Source organism: Bos javanicus, chromosome 2, assembly GCF_032452875.1.
Source record: "Bos javanicus breed banteng chromosome 2, ARS-OSU_banteng_1.0, whole genome shotgun sequence".
NCBI lineage: Eukaryota > Metazoa > Chordata > Mammalia > Artiodactyla > Bovidae > Bos > Bos javanicus.
Genome location: NC_083869.1, coordinates 88134969 through 88154135, shown reverse-complemented (window position 1 = coordinate 88154135; position 19167 = coordinate 88134969). Strand labels below are relative to the sequence as shown.

Here is a 19167-nt window from a genome sequence, read left to right as displayed (position 1 = left end):
GACTAGTTAATCTGTTTCCAGTATTATAGTGTTAGAAGAATAAATATTGATTCATATATGTGTTTTTGTGTGTATATATAGATATAAAAACAATGCCATAATAAATATATAAGTGTATATATATATATATATATACACATAGTTCATTCATTCAGTAAATATTTATGTACCTGCTATGTGCCAAGCATTACAGTTATGATGATCAAAAAAATCCTATCTCCTGGCATCAAGACCTTATAGTGCATTGGAAAGTTTAAGTAAACAGACAATATATAACAAAGTATGTGGATAATTGGAGTACAAAAAAGGGATGATCAAGAAGCGCTTCTGGATTGGATCCCTGAAAGACGAGAAACTACTGATAGAGATTTATGGCAAAAGCTTCCTGCAGAGGAGAAATAAAGGGTTTTACAGAAGCTACAGTTGGAACTGGACATGAACAACAGACAGGTTCCAAATAGGAAAAAGAGTACGTCAAGGCTGTATATTGTCACCCTGCTTATTTAACTTCTATGCAGAGTACATCATGAGAAACACTGGGCTGGAGGAAGCACAAGCTGGAGTCAAGTTTGCCAGGAGAAATATCAATAACCTCAGATATGCAGATGACACCACCCTTATGGCAGAAAGTGAAGAGGAACTAAAGAACCTCTTGATGAAAGTGAAAGAGGAGAGTGAAAAAGTTAAGCTTAAAGCTCAACATTCAGAAAACTAAGATCATGGCATCCTGTCCCACCACTTTATGGCAAATAAGTGGGGAAACAGTGGAAACAGTGACAGACTTTATTTTGGGGGGCTCCAAAATCACTGCAGATGATGATTGCAGCCATGAAATTAAAAGACACTCTCCTTGGAAGGAAAGTTATGACCAACCTAGATAGCATATTGAAAAGCAGAGACATTACTTTGCCAACAAAGGTCCATCTAGTCAAGGCTGTGGTTTTTCCAGTAGTCATGTGTGGATGTGAGAGTTGGACTATAAAGAAAGCTGAGCACCAAAGAATTGATGCTTTTGAACTGTGGTGTTGGAGAAGACTCTTGAGAGTCCTTTGGACTTCAAGGAGATCCAACTAGTCCATCCTAAAGGAGATCAGTCCTGAGTGTTCATTGGAAGGACTGATGTTGAAACTGAAACTCCAATACTTTGGCCACCTGATGCGAAGAGCTGACTCATTTGAAAAGACCCTGATGCTGGGAAAGATTGAAGGCAGGAGGAGAAGGGGACGACAGAGGATGAGATGGTTGGATGGAGTCACCGACTCAATGGACATGAGTTTGGGTAAACTCCAGGAGTTGGTGATGGACAGGGAGGCCTGGTGCTGCGATCCATGGGGTTGCAAAGAGTCAGACGTGAGTGAGAGACTGAACTGACTGACAGAAACTGTAAGAGGCTACAGTAGAGATAATATGTTTTACAAACTGCTGGTTGCAACCCACTGGTTATGAAACCAATTTCTTTAGCCATTACCAAAATTTCATGTAAAGTGAGAGAGAATAAAACAGAATGGGGAATACCAGAGTGTATAACTGTAAAAAGGTTAAATCTTGTTTTAAAAATTTTTGTTTCATTATGTGTGGGAACCAAGTCAAAAATATTTGAGAAACACTGAACTATAATGTTAGAAATGTATAGGGGAGACACCAAAAGAAGTGTTAAAGAGAGGTCTGAAATAAATCTTACTTCATCCTAGAGACAGTGGGAGCCATTAAAGAGTAGTTCAGAGAATATTGTGATCACATTTGTGCTTTGTAAAGATCCTTCTAGAGAAAGATGAAAGAAGAGCTGAGAGATTGCTTAGGTGGCTACTACAGTCATGCACAAGACATCATGATGGGCTGGACTAGGAGAGTAGCAATGGGCATGGAGAGAGAGCCCACCTAAGGTTGGCCCTCTATATACAAAGGTACGAATCTGTACCATTACAGAATTCCCTTCAGGGGTAAATAATAGGTGAAGTAGAAGGCAAAATGATTGATCTGCACCTGAGATTCGACCAATAAGTAGGGATAAGATGACACTGGGTCTTGGGACTATCAAGAGACAAATGGAAGTGTTAGACTGTGAAATCTAATCTGAATTTTAAGAGAAATTAAATCCAGGAGCTGATTTAAATTTTAAATAGTGACAATAAGACATCTACCACAGTAGTTTTAATTAAAAAGACTGGCATGGTGAGGATGTGGAACAAATGAAACTCTCATAGACTTCTGGTGGAGTAAAATTGGTCAGCAGTGTCCACTACAGCTTATCATATACAAATGTTATGACCCAACTCTTCTCCTTGGTCCTCCTCTTCCCCAAAGAGAAAGCATGATTTGTCCAAAAAGACACAGTCAAGAATGTTCACAGCAGCTTTCTTCATAATAATAAAAAACAGAGAGCAACTTGAAGTTCATCAATAGTAGAAGGAATAACTTGTGGTGTTTATATATTTAAATATTATACTGTGTGTCTTTCTAGTTATCAACTGACCACAGTACAGCCATCTGTAGTGCCTCAGTGTCTGAACAGCAGAGGGTTGCTTTTTTAATATAAATAGTACAAGATTACTATTCAATTTCTTCTGATGAGTAAATTTTGCCATTAAAAAGTCATTTTATGGTACAAAAATGGTACAAAAGAAGTACCATTTATAGGAAGGTAAAACAGATGAAACTAATCTGTGGTGCGGGCATCAGAATAGTGGTTACATTTTCTTGTTTTTTGTTTGTTTCTTTGACCATGCTGTGCAGCATATGGGATCTCAGTTCCTAGACCAGGGATGAAACCCACAACCCTTGCATTGGAAGTGCAGAGACTTAACCCCTAAACCACCAGGGAGGGTCCAGTGGTTACCTTTGATGGAGGACACTAATGGTTCAAAAAACTTCTAGGAGTTGAAAATGTTCTATTTTTTAATTTGAGAGGTGATTACATGAGTGTGTTCACTGTGTGAAAAATCATCAGGCTTTGCATTTATGATTTTTGACTGTGAAATATGTTTTACTTCAGCTTTTTAAAAAGTATACTGTCAATTAGAATAAATTCTAGCAGAAGTACAATTTCTGGTTCTGGAGACAGGCATCTCAGCTGCCCCAAGTTGAATTTCTCACACACTTCAGTTCCTGGCTTAGTAGTGCAAGTAAGACATCTCTTATATGTTATTTCATGTTATTGTTATTCTCTCTACCCCCATCTTTCTCTCTCCCAGATCCCCTCCCTAGTGTATTTAATATCTTTCCTTTAAATTCACTGTCCAGTTTTCTGTGTAGAAATATGTGTATCTTTGAAAATTGTGGTGATGTGTGTACGTGCTTTTAAGATATATAAGTGATGCTGTGCTAAAAATCTCATTTTGATTTTTACGTGTTAGACTTCAATACTGTGAATCTGAGATATGATCATGTAATATGAAAATATAGCTAATTTATTATAATCGCTGCATGACATTCCACTGTATGCATGCATTTTACTTCATTACACTAATGATGGACCTCCACGTTGCTTCCCACTCTTCACTACCACAACTGTACTAGTTTCCTCATGGATCTGCAGGAGAGTAATGAAGCACATTGTACAGCTTTTTGTCTTTATCATCAATATTTTTTCCCAGGAAGATTCAGTCACATTCCCATCAGCTTTTATAATTCTTTTGTATTTTTTCTTCAATCTGATAAGCAAAAAAATTCTCAACATATCTTAATGTGCATTTGACTTCATCTAATAATTTGTATTGGAGTACAATTGCTTCACAATGTTGTGTTGATTTCTGCTATATTTTTGTTGTGTTCGGTTGCTAAGTCGTGTCTCACTCTTTGTGACTTCATAGACTGTAGCACTCCAGGCTTCCCTATCACTATCTCCCGGAGTTTGCTCAAACTCATGTCCATTGTGTCTGTGATGCTATCCAACCATTTCATCCTCTGTGGCCCCCTTCTCCTCCTGCCCTCAATCTTTCCCAGCATCTGGGTCTTTTCCAATAAGTCAGTTCTTTGCATCAGATGGCCAAAGTATTGGAGCTTCAGCATCAGTCCTTCCAATGAATATTCAGGGTTGATTTCCTTTAGGATGGACTGGTTTGATCTCCTTGCTGTCCAAGGGGCTCTCAAGAGTCTTCTCTAGCACCACAGTTTGAAAGTGTCAATTCTTTGGCACTCAGCTTTCTTTATGGTCCTACTCTCACATCTATACATGGCTACTGGAAAAGCTTTGACTAGACAGACCTTCATTGGCAAATTGATGGCTTTGTTTTTTAATATACTGTCTAGGTTTGCCATAGCTTGAATCAGCTATGTATACATAAATCCCCTCCCTCTTGGACCACCCACCCACCTACCACCTCCCATACCCACCCATCTACGTAGTCCCAAAGCACTGAGCCGAGCTTCATGTGATTTATAGCAGGTTCTCACTAGCTATCTATTTAGATAAAAATAAGCTAAAAAATAAAAAAAATTTTAAATCACTAGTAAGATTAAATATTTTTTCATATTTTTGTTCATTTATATTCATATTAGTTAACTGCTTGTTCATGCCTTTAATTCATTTTTCTTCTGGGATTTTTTTTTTCATTGACTCTTAAGAAAGCTTCATATATTAACAAAATTGACCTGTGTTCATATATTGCAGATATTTTTTCTCATTTGATTTTGTTTTCTAACTTTATTATGGTGCTGCTGGTGGCGATTCCAAGTTTGTTTTGTTTTTTTGTTGTTTGATTGGTTTGGGCTTATGGCTGTCTTTTTGTTTCCTTAAAAAAATTTTTTTTTTTAATTTGTATCTAGCTGCCTTTTTATGGTTTTGGTTTTGAGGTAATATGCAAGAAGAGCCAAAAAAACCTTTCTAATTCAATTATATGTTTAGAGGTAAGAGAAATATAAGTGAGGAGGACTAAGGTTAAGAGGAACATTAATCCTATCAAGATGTATCAGGGAAGAAAGTAACCAACCAAACCAAAAGGAATTGTATTTGCAAAACAAATTTTTGATGTTAGAACCTACTTGGAATGTTTAAGATAAATCAAAATAGTGCTCGCTTCAGCAGCATATATACTAAAATTGGAATGATGCAGAGAAGATTAGCATGGCCCCTGTTCAAGGATGACGTGTAAATTCGTGAAGCATTCCATATTTGGGGGGAAGAAAGCATTTGGACCACAGTAAGAATTCAATAAATGGTAACAGTTGTTAAGATAGAAAAAGAGAAAAGATAAACCAAAATATATCCAGGATGTAGTTTTGATTGTAACCCCTCTCTTTCCACCTGTACCATGTGATATTCTTGCTAGGCACTGAAGTCAGGCTAGGTTCCAATAATTGTAAGTGAGATCCTGGGGCCTGTGTCAGGAAGCAGATGTGGCAGCCTGACGGCCATGTTGACCACCTAGCGTTAGTGGGAATTTCAGACAACCAGGCTGATATTGACTGCAGTGTACCATATGGTGAGGAAAGCAACGGTTCTTCTCTGGTCAGCATAACTGCTGAAGAAATACAGTCACTTCTTTTTCTAGACACTTTATTTAGAAATTTAAACCATGCCTTATCCAAAAGTGGACTTGAGATTGCTTATATGCAAAAAAATATAGTGCAAGATTAAAAGAGTAGATGAAGAAATTATGGAAAGGGAAACATTAAAGTAGGATAAATAAGATAAAGCCAGAGATAACATTATTACACAAAATGCATACCTAAAGGTTCAGTACAAGTTGTGAAATAAGAGTAGGAATGTTAGCTTCTTAGTAAAGAGAGCAAAAAGAGTGGAGCCTTTTCGCGAAAGTTGTTCATGAAAATTATAATCACTCCTGATACTGAGTTCTAAGAGAAATTTCTCCATTGAGTAACATAAAGAGAACAACGCCCCATGACCTAGTTGAAAGGCCCTCAGCAACATACAAACAGTCAACAATACAAGCCTGCATGTGGGCAACTAAGAGCAGTCCTTGGTATTTTTACATAGAGTGTTTCTCGTACAAAAAGGATTGTAAAGGTCTCCCCTTTCTTGATTAGCAAATTCTACTAGATAAGGAAGAAAGATGTTATGCATGTTCTCAAGATTCAGTTCAAAATCCATGAGGTAAGTTTTGGTTCCTTCGAATTCTTGTAGTCAAATGTTCAACATTGCAGGGCGGGCGTAGATAGGAATTCTGTAGTAAAAAAGGACTTTCACATTAGACTGCGTAATTCCTTGCTGGATTTTTATTCCTACCCATACAAACTATCCTTTTTATAACTCTGTGGGGTACTTACTCAACAATATTTTATTGTGATGATGATGTGAACTACACAGTCGATTTGTTACCCACATGACCACTTTTCCTTCTGTCAAGAGTGGTTTTGTCTGTGTTTTCAAATAAGTCGACTGGGCAATAAGAGTGATGGAGAAGGTACCTTAGAGGAAGAGTTAACTGGAACCAAAGGGAGGAGGCAGTACGCATTTTTATGGCATCTTATTTTTGCCCTGGTGCACTTACAGACAGAAGTGGAGTGAACGCACCCTTTACAGAACACAATCGGCCTGGGCAAACACTGTCCTGTGTGTGGAATGAGTTTTGGAAGCAGAACAGAGGTGTGTTTTTCATTAGGCCACATTGGATTTTCGCATTCGAGAGTATAATTACCAAACCCAGCCCTCAAACCACTGCAAAAACATCACATGCTTCTTATACACATTTTTTCCCTTCAAACCAGCACTCAAGCGCCCACCAAGGGCCCTGCCCACAGTAGGGTTCATTTAAAATTCTTTTCAAACGCAGTTGTAACATGGCTCTCATCCACAAAACAAGTATTATCAGCAGTTAAATCATAGGATTATTCTTACGTTACAGATAACTAGGTACACTTAATGTGTAATAGTTATTATATTAAGACCCTGGGCCAGACTCTCTCTGTATAAAATTGCCCTCCAGGAGTCAGGTTCTCAGCAGTGCACCAGTATCTCTTTCAAGCTTATCATGAACCTGTGCTCTAAACTTGATGTTTAGAAAGTCAATTCAGTTTGGAGTTTAACTTCTATTTAAGTTTTAGAAGTAGTGCTAAAGAGAAATGAACACAAAAAGAGGTAAACATTTTATGCTTATTTTTTTTTTCCTGAGAGCTCTCTTGGGCCAGTGAGAAATTCCAAGCATCAGGTTCTCTTTCTTTCTCTGCTCCTCACTGCATATTGTAAACCCATGATTCTCCCCACTCACCCCTGCAGGCTTGGGGACAGCAGTGCTGAGCTTCCTCGGCAAGAGAAGTTTCTAACTGAATTGTGTTCTAGCAGCTTAAAACTCTAATGCAGCTTTTTATTTTTTGGCTGCACTGAGTCTTAGTTGCCATGTGCAGGATCTTAGCTGCGGAATGCAAAATCTTTAGTTGCGGCATGTAGGATCTAGTTCCCTGATTAGGGCTCGAACCTGGGCCTCTTGCATTGGGAGCGCAGACTCTTAACCAATAGACCACCAGGGAAAGTCCCTAGCACAACTTTTTGAAGAATCTCAGTCTTCAAAAGGAGAAGTATGGGGAAGGGAGTCATTTATCACCTGTGTTAATGTGGAATATTTGTTGTTGTTCAGTCCCAAAGTTGTGTCCGACTTTTCATGACCCCATGGACTGCAACATGCCAGGTTCCCTGTTCTTCACCATCTCTCAGAGTTTCCTCAAACTCATGTTCACTGAGTCGATGATGCCATCATCATGTACTGCAAGATGATTTTACGTGGACATTAACGAACATTGATCATTTTAATAGTTAATTGTTTACAATGTAGTAACTTGCATTTAAACAGTATTTACTATGTGCTAGATATTATGCCTTAATCTCTATTAACTCATTTAGTCCTCATATCAGTTCTAGGGAGAGGGTAGCTAATATTATTGCCCCCTGTTACAGATGAGGAGACCAAGGCACAGGAAGTTCAAAAGATTTGTCCTGGCTTGTTTAGGAAGTTAAAGGTAAAGTCTGGATCTGAACCTATATAATCTAGCTTCAATGTCTACACTGTTAAGCCCTCTCCAGCTCTTCTCTACCAGACTGCACAGAGAAAATCAAGCTAGTGCTCCGGGGCATCCATTGTGTGTAATGAATCACCTCCTCAGGTAAGCACCTAGAACAGTAATAGCTATGTACCGTCCTAAGTCCATAGTGTACATTAGTGACTTTAGGAGAACAGTCACTTATGTCATTTTCTGCTTAATTCTCTAATATAACTCCAACTGGAAAAGGCCATTATCTTATATAATATAACATGGATTAGGGAAATACATAACTATCTGCATTAATTATTGCTATGTACTGAATGGTGCTTCCTCTTTGTATGTTGAAGCCTAACTCTTAATTTGACAGTATTTGGATGTGGAACTATGGAAGGTAACTGGTTTGGATGAGATCATGGAGGTGTATCTCCTGTGGTGGTATTGATGCTCTTATACTGAAGAGCCCAGAATGCTAGCTCTCTCTTTCTATCTCTGCCATGAGGACACAGCAAGAAGATGACCATCTATGAAACACGGGTAGCCCTCACCAGATAGCAAATTTGCTGGTATCTTAATCTCAGACTTGCCTCCAGAACTGTAAGAAATAAATTTGTTAAGCCACCAGCCTATAGTATTTCTATTATAGCAGTCCATACTAACAAAGACAATTATCTATTATATATATAGTATTAAAGATTATCTATTATCTATATATTTAGTAAAGATTACTCCATAATTTGGTGACCAAAACAGCAAACATTTATTTATCTCATAATTTATATGGATCAGTAATAAAATCTTATGTTTACACAAAACCTATATACAAATATTCCAAAAACTGGAAATAACTTAAATGTTCTTCAAAAGATGAATAGTTAAACAAATTGTGGTAAACCCATACTATTGAGTACTGTTGTTACTGTATAGTTGCTCAGTCATGTCTGACTCTTTGTGACCTCATGGACTGCAGCACGCCAGGCTTCTCTATTCATCACCAACTCCCGGAACTTGCTCAAATCGTGTCCATTGAGTTGGTGATGCCATCCAGCCATCTCATACTCTGTTGTCCCCTTCTCTTCCCACCTTAATCTTTCCCAGCATTAGGGTCTTTTCCAATGAGTCAGCTCTTTGCATCAGGTGGCCAAAGTGTTGGAGCTTCAGGTTCAGCATCAGTCCTTCTAATGAATATTCAGGATTGATTTATTTTAGAACTGACAGGTTTGATCTCCTTTCAGTCCAAGGGACTCTCAAGAGTCTTTTCCAATACCACAGTTTAAAAGCATCAATTCTTTAGCACTCAGCTTTCTTTATGGTTCAACTCTCACATCCATACATGACTACTAGAAAAACCATAGCTTTGACTAGATGGACCTTTTTTGGCAAAGTCTCTGCTATTTAATATGCTGTCTAGGTTGGTCATAGCTTTTCTTCCAAGAAACAGGCATCTTTTAATTTCATGGCTGCTGCAGTCACCACCAGTAGTGATTTTGGATCTCAAGAAAATAAAGTCTCTCACTCTTTCCATTGTTTCCCATCTATTTGCCATGAAGTGATGGAATTGGATGCCATGATCTTCGTTTTCTGAATGTTGAGTTTTAAGCCAGCTTTTTCACTGTCCTCTTTCACTTTCATCAAGAGGCTCTTTGGTTTCTCTTCGCTTTCTGTCATAAGGGTGGTGTCATCTGCATATCTGAGGTTATTGATATTTCTCCCAGAAATCTTGATTCCAGCTTCTGCTTCTTTCGGCCTAGCATTTTGCATGATGTACTCTGTATATAAGTTAAATAAGCAGGATGACAACCTACTGCCTTGAAGTACTGCTTTCCCAATTCAGAACCAGTCCGTTGTTCCATGTCTGGTTCTAACTGTTGCTTCTTGACCTATGTACAGATTTCTCAGGAGGCAGGAAGGTGGTCTGCTATTCCCTTCTCTTTAAGAATTTTCCACAGTTTGCTGTGATCCACATAGTCAAAGGCTTTAATGTAGTCAATGAAACATAAACAGATGTTTTTCTGGAATCTAGTGACACATGCAGCATCTAGGGTGGATATCAAGGAAGCTATGCTTTGAGAGTGGATACAATCCCCCCCAGTCTTCTCCTCAGGTCAGTTTTACCTGATTGGCTGCTTCTCCTCATCACTGTGTATTTTTCATTTTTTGCCACAGTTCAGTAACCTCAACTCTTCCTTTCAGCTATGTTTCATTTATCTACATTGTATAACAAGCTGTCTCAAAACTTAGTGGTTTAAAAACAACATAAGTGTTTGATCTGCCATTGTTTCGGCAATTTTGATGAGGCTTAGAAAGAATATCTCTTTGCTTTACAGTATCTGTGAACTCAAGATGACTGGAGGAATGGAGGTTGGAAGAACTGGGTGGTGGGTGGCTAGGTTTCTCTATTTCTGTCTCCTTTTCTCTCTCTTCCTTTTCCACATGAATAGTTCAGATTTCCTAATAACATGTTGACCTCAGAGTGGTTGCACTTCTTACAGAGCAGTTGACTTCTCCCAGCAGCAGCATTTCCAAAGTCCATGGTAGGATCTCCAAGTTTTCTTAGTATTTAACCTCAGAAGTACAAGGACATCACTTTTGCAGCATTCTATGGGTCAAGCAAGTCACTAGGGCCAGCTCAGATTCCAGAAGAGAGAACTAGACTTTGCTTCTCAATGAGAGAAACAGCAAACAAATTGAAACCATCTTGTATCTATCTAGATCCCCTTTCATCAAAAGTATTTGACTTGTAAAAAAAATTTAGATTCCACACTGACTATAACACTTTTAAATTGGTCTAGTATATTCATTTTAAATTATGCTAGTTATTTATTTAGGTGGTGCTCTAATTGCCAAGTTTCAGAGATTTTGAGTGGTTTTTGCCAGTTACATTTTATCCACAAGCTGTATTGTTTTGAGTACAATTTCACAGAGCTCAACATTTTCAGAAATACATGTATCACATATACCCCATTTAGCAAAAACTTGTATAAATGTGTGTACTTACAGTCCTAGGGTCTTCACTGAGTGTTCCAGACCTCTGCTTAGACCCAGAATTTCCTAAGAATCCCCAGTTTCTTGTTTTACTCCTTGATCCCAATGTAGAAGGACATCATTACATCAAACATCACTCTTTCTTCAAGCAGAAACTGCCACAAAAAGGCAGCAATAAAGTCGATTTTGGGTGAGGAAGAGTAGATTAATGTCAAGGCAAAATTAGGAAAGTTATTTTTTCAGATTATTGTTTCATTTTTAGTCATTTAGCACATAGGTTTGTATGTGGCATGACAGAGAATTTTATGCAAGTTTAGTTGAAGACATGTAAAGCACTCAGTTGGCATAATGCCCACAGGAATTTGAGTGTGTGTGTATGTGTGTGAGAGAGAGAGGGAACACGAGAGAAAGACGGGGGGGTGGGGGGGTGGGAGGGGGCGGCTGGCTGATGTGTCATTCAGAGGCTCTGCTGAATTCTTTCCATGCCTACTTCATCACCCTTTTATTAAGTACTTTTCAAAACACAGGGATACCGTAAGGAAATCGAATACCATTTATAACTGAAGCTAAGATTGACTTTTCTTCCGGCCACATTCTCTGTGGAAATAACACATGTGTGCGTAAAAATGCACACACGCACACACACACACACACATGCACACACACACATATACAGAGCTTACAACCTGCTGTTTATTAAGCACCATATGAGGAGGATGTATGAAAAGAAATAAGATAATTCATTTCCTATTACTCAGTTGCTGAGACCAAAAACCTAACCTTCCCTTTGACTTGCCTTTTCAAAGCTCTTGGTAACTGCTATAGAATCTATTATTCCTAACATGTTTAATGCCTCCTACTTTCTCCCGTGTTGCCTTCTTCGTTCAAGCCACAACCTTCTCTTCCATGGACTATAGCAGGATCATCCTAATTGTTCTTCTGTCTTCTCCCCCTGCCCCCAATATTGCCTATTCTCCACACAGCAGCCAAGATGTCTTTCTTAAAAATGAAATCAGAGAACAACACTCAGACACTCCAACAGCACTCAGAATAAAATCCCAACTCCTAACCATGGCCTTCAAGACCTCTGTCTCTCTCTTCATCTTCTATACTTTGCTCCTAGCTCATTCCAGCCCATTATGTTTTGAATGCACCTAGTTCACATTCAGTTCAGGTCCTTTTCACTAACTGTTTCTTCTGCTTGGAATCCTCCTTGCCCTGTCTCCAGGCATTCACTTGATCTGAGTCTCTACTCAAATGTCACTTCCTCAGAGAGGCCTTTCCTGACTTAAAATATCATAGCAAAAAATAGAAGACACTCTCAACTCCTCACTCTCTCCCCTTACCCTTAATTTTTTTTGTCCTCCTAGCCCTTCACATGAAATATTTATTTTTATTGTTGTTTTTCCTCCCCACTAAAGTGAAATTCCAAGAGCTTTGTCCATCTTAACTTCTATTGTCTCAATGCCTAAAACAGTGCCTGCCACATAGAAAACACTTAATAGACATCTGTTGAATGAATGCTCATGTGAATGAAAACCTATCCTGATGTAGCTCTGATCTGTATTGGAAGGGAAGCATGGAGACAGCCATGGTCAGATGATGTGATTGTGCTGTGACGGATGTGTGGGCGAAGTGTTTGGGGAACACAAAGGCCTGGGTCCCTGGCTGCTTAGGGAGAGAAGAGTCAGAGTTTTTTTACCTGGATCTTGAAGGATGAGTAAGGATTCACCAGATGACGAAGTCTGCAGAGGACATCTCAAGCAGAAGAAAGAAATAGTGGATGCCAAGGCCTGGCTGTAAAAGCATAACATGGAGGGGGATGCTCATCATTTTGTTGTACCTGGAAAATAGGACATGCAAACATGCTGCAGAGGGAGATAAGAGAGGAGAGTAGCAGAGGTGAGTTGATCAGCTCAGAGACAGAAATGACTTTGCAAGAAGCTTGCAAGAGCCATTGGATTTGAGGAAGGTTAAATCATCATGGTGCATGCATAAGTGCTCAGTCGTGTTCGACTTTGTGATCCCATGACTAGCCTGCCAGATTCCTCTGTCCATGGGATTCTCCAGGCAAGAATACTGGAGTGAGTTTCCACGCCCTCCTTCAGGGGATCTTCTAGGCCAACAGATAGAACCCACTTCTCTTCTGTCTCCTGCACTGACAGGTGGATTCTTTACCACTGCACCACCTGGAAAACTCAGAAATCATCTTCAGTGCTTCAGAAAGTTTACTGACCTCTGTGTGGTGGATAGTGTGAGGCACAACAACCATCTAGAGGGGAATGGAGAGAAGGTGCTGGATGGGAGGTGCATTTCAAGAGAGCATGGAGCGGGCCTGGTGACCTAGAGACGGGGAACACTGGAAAGGGAGAAACAGCCTGGCAGAATTTTAACCTTGGGTGATTTGACGACTTTATCCTGGGCAGGAAACCAGAAGGAAATGCACATCTGGAGAGTAAGAAAGAGAACCAGTTATGGGCCACACTGCCCAGTGTTCTTCCTCTCCAAGCCCTTGGGTAGCCATTTGCTACCATTTCATCAGCTTGTGGGAGCCCACCTGCCCTGGTCCCACAGCACACTGTGTAGTGCTGGCCTCACGACTACTCCTCCCTCCACCCGCTGAGCCTTGGGGATTAGGTAACACATGTGTGCCTGCCTCTCTCTTCTCTCGAAACAAACCTCTCCCAGGTGGCTCTTCATCTAGAAAATAGATTCCCATCAATTCTGCCCAGCAAGACAGGCTCAGACACACCAAGTCCCAAAGGGATAAGACTAAAACTCAAGCCTAGACTCTCCCAAACTACATGTATAATATCACTGAGCTTTTGTTATTATTTTATGTAATTCTTAAATTACACAGCTAATACATGAATACTTTCCCATTATAAAAAATGCAAACAATACAGAAGTACACTAAGACTTGAGAGTTCCTTTCACAGCAACCCCTTGAAAAAGAAAAGAAGTACATTCCTCATCCTAAGAGTAAGGTTTGTCTCTTTATGGTCCTTTATTTCACACACACATATATATACATATAGCAACAATATATAGTTTCATATGTTCTCTTAGGGCTCAAATTAGTTTGAAACTCTTTTCACTTATTTACCTGTCTTCAAAGATTTTCACATCAGTAAATATAAATCTACTTCTTTCTTTTCAAACTGCTGAATAGTATTCCATGGCAGAGATGTGTATATTTGTCATTGACTCTTCCCCTTCTCGTGGATACTTGGGTTACTTCCAATTTTGCAAGATTTTAAAATAGTGCAATAGTGAATATCTTTGCACACTCTATTTTGTACATGTTTGCAAATGTTTCTCTAATGTGGACCCCTGGAAGCAGAATTGGTTGACCATCCTAAAGGTACTTCATTTTAATTTTGCTTGAGGCTGCCAGTTTTTCTATTCTATCTTATTAAGTGCTTCAAGATATACTAAAACAGAAAAATTTCCTGAAATTGTAATGTCAGTTATATCACCACAGGATCCTTACTGAGGCTAACATCAACCCAGGGACAAACCCAGCACTCTGATACTTGTGCAGTATTCCAGAAGAGTAGGAACGCTGGGCTGCAGGCACAATGCTTAGGGCTGTCTAGCTTTTCTGGGGCCTATTGAAATTTGAGATCTGAAAAAAATTGTTTGCTTTGACACATGAAAAGAAAAATAGAACACTGAAGTTAATACAGATTTATTAAATAATTATAAAATGTAGCATATGTCAACTTCATTGCTATTTCATTTAGTATTCATAAACGTTTCCTTATTGAGCAACCTGGTATTCTCCTGAATTCTTGCCCTGACCTTGTCTACTCCTTAGCTTGAGGGAACAGCACCAGCTTTCTTGGCTTGTTCTTCCCATATTCAGGGAAGACAATCATCCAAAACGTATCATCAAGATTTCCTTTTTTCCCTTCTCTGTTTTGGAGGGTCTTTCCAAAAGGATTCCTTTGTGTTCCTCTTTAGGAAGGAGGCAAGTTTAACTTGGATAGCAGATTGAGAAGAGAGCTCCTTCTCCAGGAGGGTCAGTATTAGGGAAGGACGTGCATTTGTCAGATGTCAAACACTGGGAGAATTCTTCTGGCAAGGAGGGGAGGAGATGAAAAGCAGTGAGGTCCTGGAGGGGCTAGTCCCAAGCATTGGGTGGCTAAGGCAGGGCCTCTGGGTCACACACTCTCTGCTGTAGGGATGCAGAGGCAGGTGATAGTTGGGATCTCTCTCTGACCTCAGCTTTTATTCTGAATATCAAGTTCTTTTTCAATGAATTTATTTTCCTCTAGTGCTTAATTCCTAGTGTGGCGGTGACATTGCACCTTACTGTTTTTCATCATTCAGTTCAGTTCAGTTCAGTTCAGTCTCTCAGTCGTGTCTGACTCTTTGCGACCCCACGAATCACAGCACGCCAGGCCTCTCGGTCCATCACCAACTCCTGGAGTTCACCCAAACTCATGTCCATCGAGTCGGTGATGCCATCCAGCCATCTCATCCTCTGTCATCCCCTTCTCCTCCTGCCCCCAATCCCTCCCAGCATCAGAGTCTTTTCTAATGAGTCAACTCTTTGCATGAGGTGGCCAAAGTATTGGAGTTTCAGCTTTAGCATCATTCCTTCCAAAGAAATCCCAGGGCTGATCTCCTTCAGAATGGACTGGTTGGATCTCCTTGCAGTCCAAGGGACTCTCAAGAGTCTTCTCATACACCACAGTTCAAAAGCATCAATTCTTCGGTGCTCAGCTTTCTTCACAGTCCAACTCTCACATTCATACATGACCACTGGAAAAACCATAGCCTTGACTAGACGGACCTTTGTTGGCAAAGTAATGTCTCTGCTTTTGAATATGCTATCTAGGTTGGTCATAACTTTCCTTCCAAGGAGTAAGCATCTTTTAATTTCATGGCTGCAGTCATCATCTGTATCACATCTCAGCAACACTGTGAGCTAAACAGTCCTTGCAGGATAAGCTGGGGACCTTATCAGTTATAATATTTCTATGGAAAAACACTTTGGGGATTTCAACAGCGGACTTACAAAGGAACCTCTGGAGGCCAATCCATTCCTGACTGAGCACTGTTCACGTGGACTGCATATGCGATGACCAGAAGTTTCTGTTTTCCAAGGTGTTCCAGTTTGTGATTCCCTGGGAGATGTCCTGGGTCAGGAAGATTTTCTATTCAAGTTTCTCTGCAATAGACTACATAGTAAGTACTGTGATGTAAGATGCCCTGTAGCCTGACCTGGCTCAATTATGCTGTTTTTTAAGCTGGTGACTTTGTAGTTTACAAAATGACCCATGGAGTTTGGCATGCTTTGAAAGCTCAAGATACATTTCTAAGAATACAAACATTCCCTTTGGCCACCTGGACTATAAAACCCTGGTAGACTCTAATCCCCTGCTGGAGATTGTTGGTGGCCTTCCTTTCCTCTTTTTCTCTTACTCCTTTTCTGTAGCCCAGCCTGGAGTTCTGGGGTATTTAAAGATGTAGTGAACTAAGATCTATTGAAATTCTAGCAATCGCCCAACTATTCCCCCTGATACTCTCCCCATCCTTCTCCCCAGGAAAATGACCTGATTATAAAACTCTCTATAGATACAGTCACAATCTGGTGACCTCAGTTCCCCCCCGCCTCCTTGTTAGACAATGGAGATAGAGTTGTGGTCTTCACCTTGGAATTCCCTCCCACACACACTCAAGAGAGCGCCACACATAAGCGTGAAGGGTCCACTAATGAATTTCATGTTTGAGAAAGCCTCCCAAATGTTTAGTTATCTGAAGTAAAGCCACACAGGAAAATGAAAACATCAAATGTCTTTTGCTTTTGGCTGAAATTGTATAAACTTGCCAGTTGAGACATTGACCATACGGAGATGAGGAAGAGATGGTCCTATTTTCAGAGTTTCCACTGCCTAGCAAGATACTTGATAAGTATTCAACACATGCTTGTTGAACTAAACTGAGAATCAAGACATACTGGAGGTGATTACATTCACCAACTCTGCTGTCCTGAAATTTCCAGAACCCTCAGTTATTCCTTGTCTTGGCCACTGCACTCAAAAGAACATAGGTGACTTCTCCAATCTTTTGTTCTGAGTCTTCAAAGGGTTTCCCATACTTCCAGCATGTCTGCAACTGTCTCCCCACAACTTGACCTGAAATTCTCACATTAATACCACTTGGGGTGGGTGGGGCGGGAGGTTAAGCCACTGTTCCCATTCAAATACCTACATTATCAAGAGGAGAGAGAGGAACCTGCCTGGATCAGGAATGTGTAGGGATGCATATGTGTGATGTGTAGTGGTTATTAAGGGAAAAGGAAGAGTAGAGAGGCTGGATGCTTATAGTTCCCTCTTATTACCATTAACAAGAGTGTTTCTGGTGGCTCGAAACATTTCCCTCAGATGGTAAAGAATCTGCCTGCAAGATGGGAGAACCTGGTTCAATCCCTGGGCTGGGAAGATCCCCTGGAGAAGGGAAAGGGAACCCACTTCAGTATTATTTTCTGGAAAATTCAATGGATAGAGGAGCCTGGCAGGGTACAGTCCTTAGGGTCATAAAGAATCAGACACAACTGAGTGACTAACACACACACACACACACATTACCATTAAGTCATAGGCTATTTCTGTCAGGTTATCTCATTAGCCCTTTGGAAGTCTTAGAAATTCAGCTTTGAGGATATAGAAAATAAAATAGCACCAGATGATGCACTTAAGTGCTATACGATCCAACCCAGCAGCCACCAGCCACACATGGCTCTCGGGCCCTTGGAATTCTGGTTCAAGTTGGAATGTGCTATAAATATAAAATACACACTAGTTTTCAAAGACTTATTAAGGAAAAAAAAATCTCACTAGTAATTCTTTATATTCATTACATATTGAAATTTAAAAATGGATATAATGGCTAAATAAAACCTATTATTAAAATTGATGCTACTTGTTTTAAAAAATTTTTAACTATGGCTACTAGAAAATTTTAAGTTCTGTATATGGCATTGTATCTCTATTTCCTGGAGGAGATCATGACAACCCACTCCAGTATTCTTGCCTGGAGAATCCCACGAACAGAGGAGCCTGAGGGGCTACAGTCCATAGGGTTGCAAAGAGCCAGTCAGGACTGAAGTGACTTAGCAGGCATGCACATCTTATTGGACAGCATTGCTGTAGTGGTAGGAAGAAAGATCCCACCCTAGAGGGCGCTGAAATCCAGTGCATAGGCAGAGGTGCCAGCGGAATGAGGCTGCAAAGGCAGAAATGTCACTGGGGGTAAAGGGTGGCCTCAAGGTAGGAGTGTGGGTCTGTTTGGCAGCCTGGCTAAGCACACAGGGACTCCCATCATCCTTTCCTATCTCAGTGTCTTTAGATCAGTTGGCTGATTTCCCTTATGCTGACTCCTGTGGCAGAGGAAGAGAGTAGGGAAGAGGGACAGATCCTTATGGTTCTAAGATTTGGCTTGGGATTAGTTTCTGGGGTGATCCTTGCATTTTCTGGCCCCAGGTTCTACACTGTAGGTTACTGACGTTAGTAATGAGCTCAATATTCCTAGTCAAGCTTGGGAAGACCAATAATTCTACTGATTTGGTTGATTTAAAATTTCCTGATAATATATTTTAACTGTGAGAACTCATTTTACTGTTTTCCTAATCTGACTTTGTGGATCAGTGCATAGACATTGATATCAAAGCAGGAATAACTGGATTTTTCATAGTGGTTTACAGTTTTCAATGTCCTTTTCAGCAAATTATCACTTTTTATTGTCACAACATCTTGTGAGGCAGGCGAGGCATGTATAGATTTTTATCCATATGCTATAGCTAAGAAACCAAAAAAAAAAAAAAAAAACACCAAACCTACAAAAAAAAGGTTGCCTTGACCAGGATTTGAAAGCTGTTAAGTGACAGAATTAGGAATATATCATGGATGATCTCACTGGAAACCTTGGCTTCTGATCTTTGGTGGCTTCTCCTGGTGCATAGAGGATCACTGAGTGGGCCAGGGCATAAGCTTCCTGTATTCAAGCAGTTCTGCCCCTTAAAGATCAGGAAAGTAATTTACAGGGTCTGCACAGCAAGATTTGGAAAACTGCCATTTGGGGAGCCAGAGAAGGAGCCTAATTGGAGCACCGCCTTCCTCTCAGCAGGAATGCCTTTGAAGTCAGTGCCTCCGTTTAATTCCCTCAGGCGACCTCCCTGGTAGTTCTTGGAAAGGCCCAGCTGGGCCCTCAGTGGAGAGAGCTTCTGAGCTGCAGGCAAAG

General features: G+C 40.2%; 1 non-coding gene across 1 annotated transcript; it reads left to right on the top strand.

Annotated features, from left to right (window-relative positions):
• Positions 1–5007: 5007 nt before the first annotated feature.
• On the top strand, positions 5008–5114 carry LOC133236491 (U6 spliceosomal RNA). The gene has a single exon (XR_009732909.1). It is a non-coding gene; the product is annotated as a U6 spliceosomal RNA (small nuclear RNA).
• The last annotated feature ends 14053 nt before the right edge of the window (positions 5115–19167 follow it).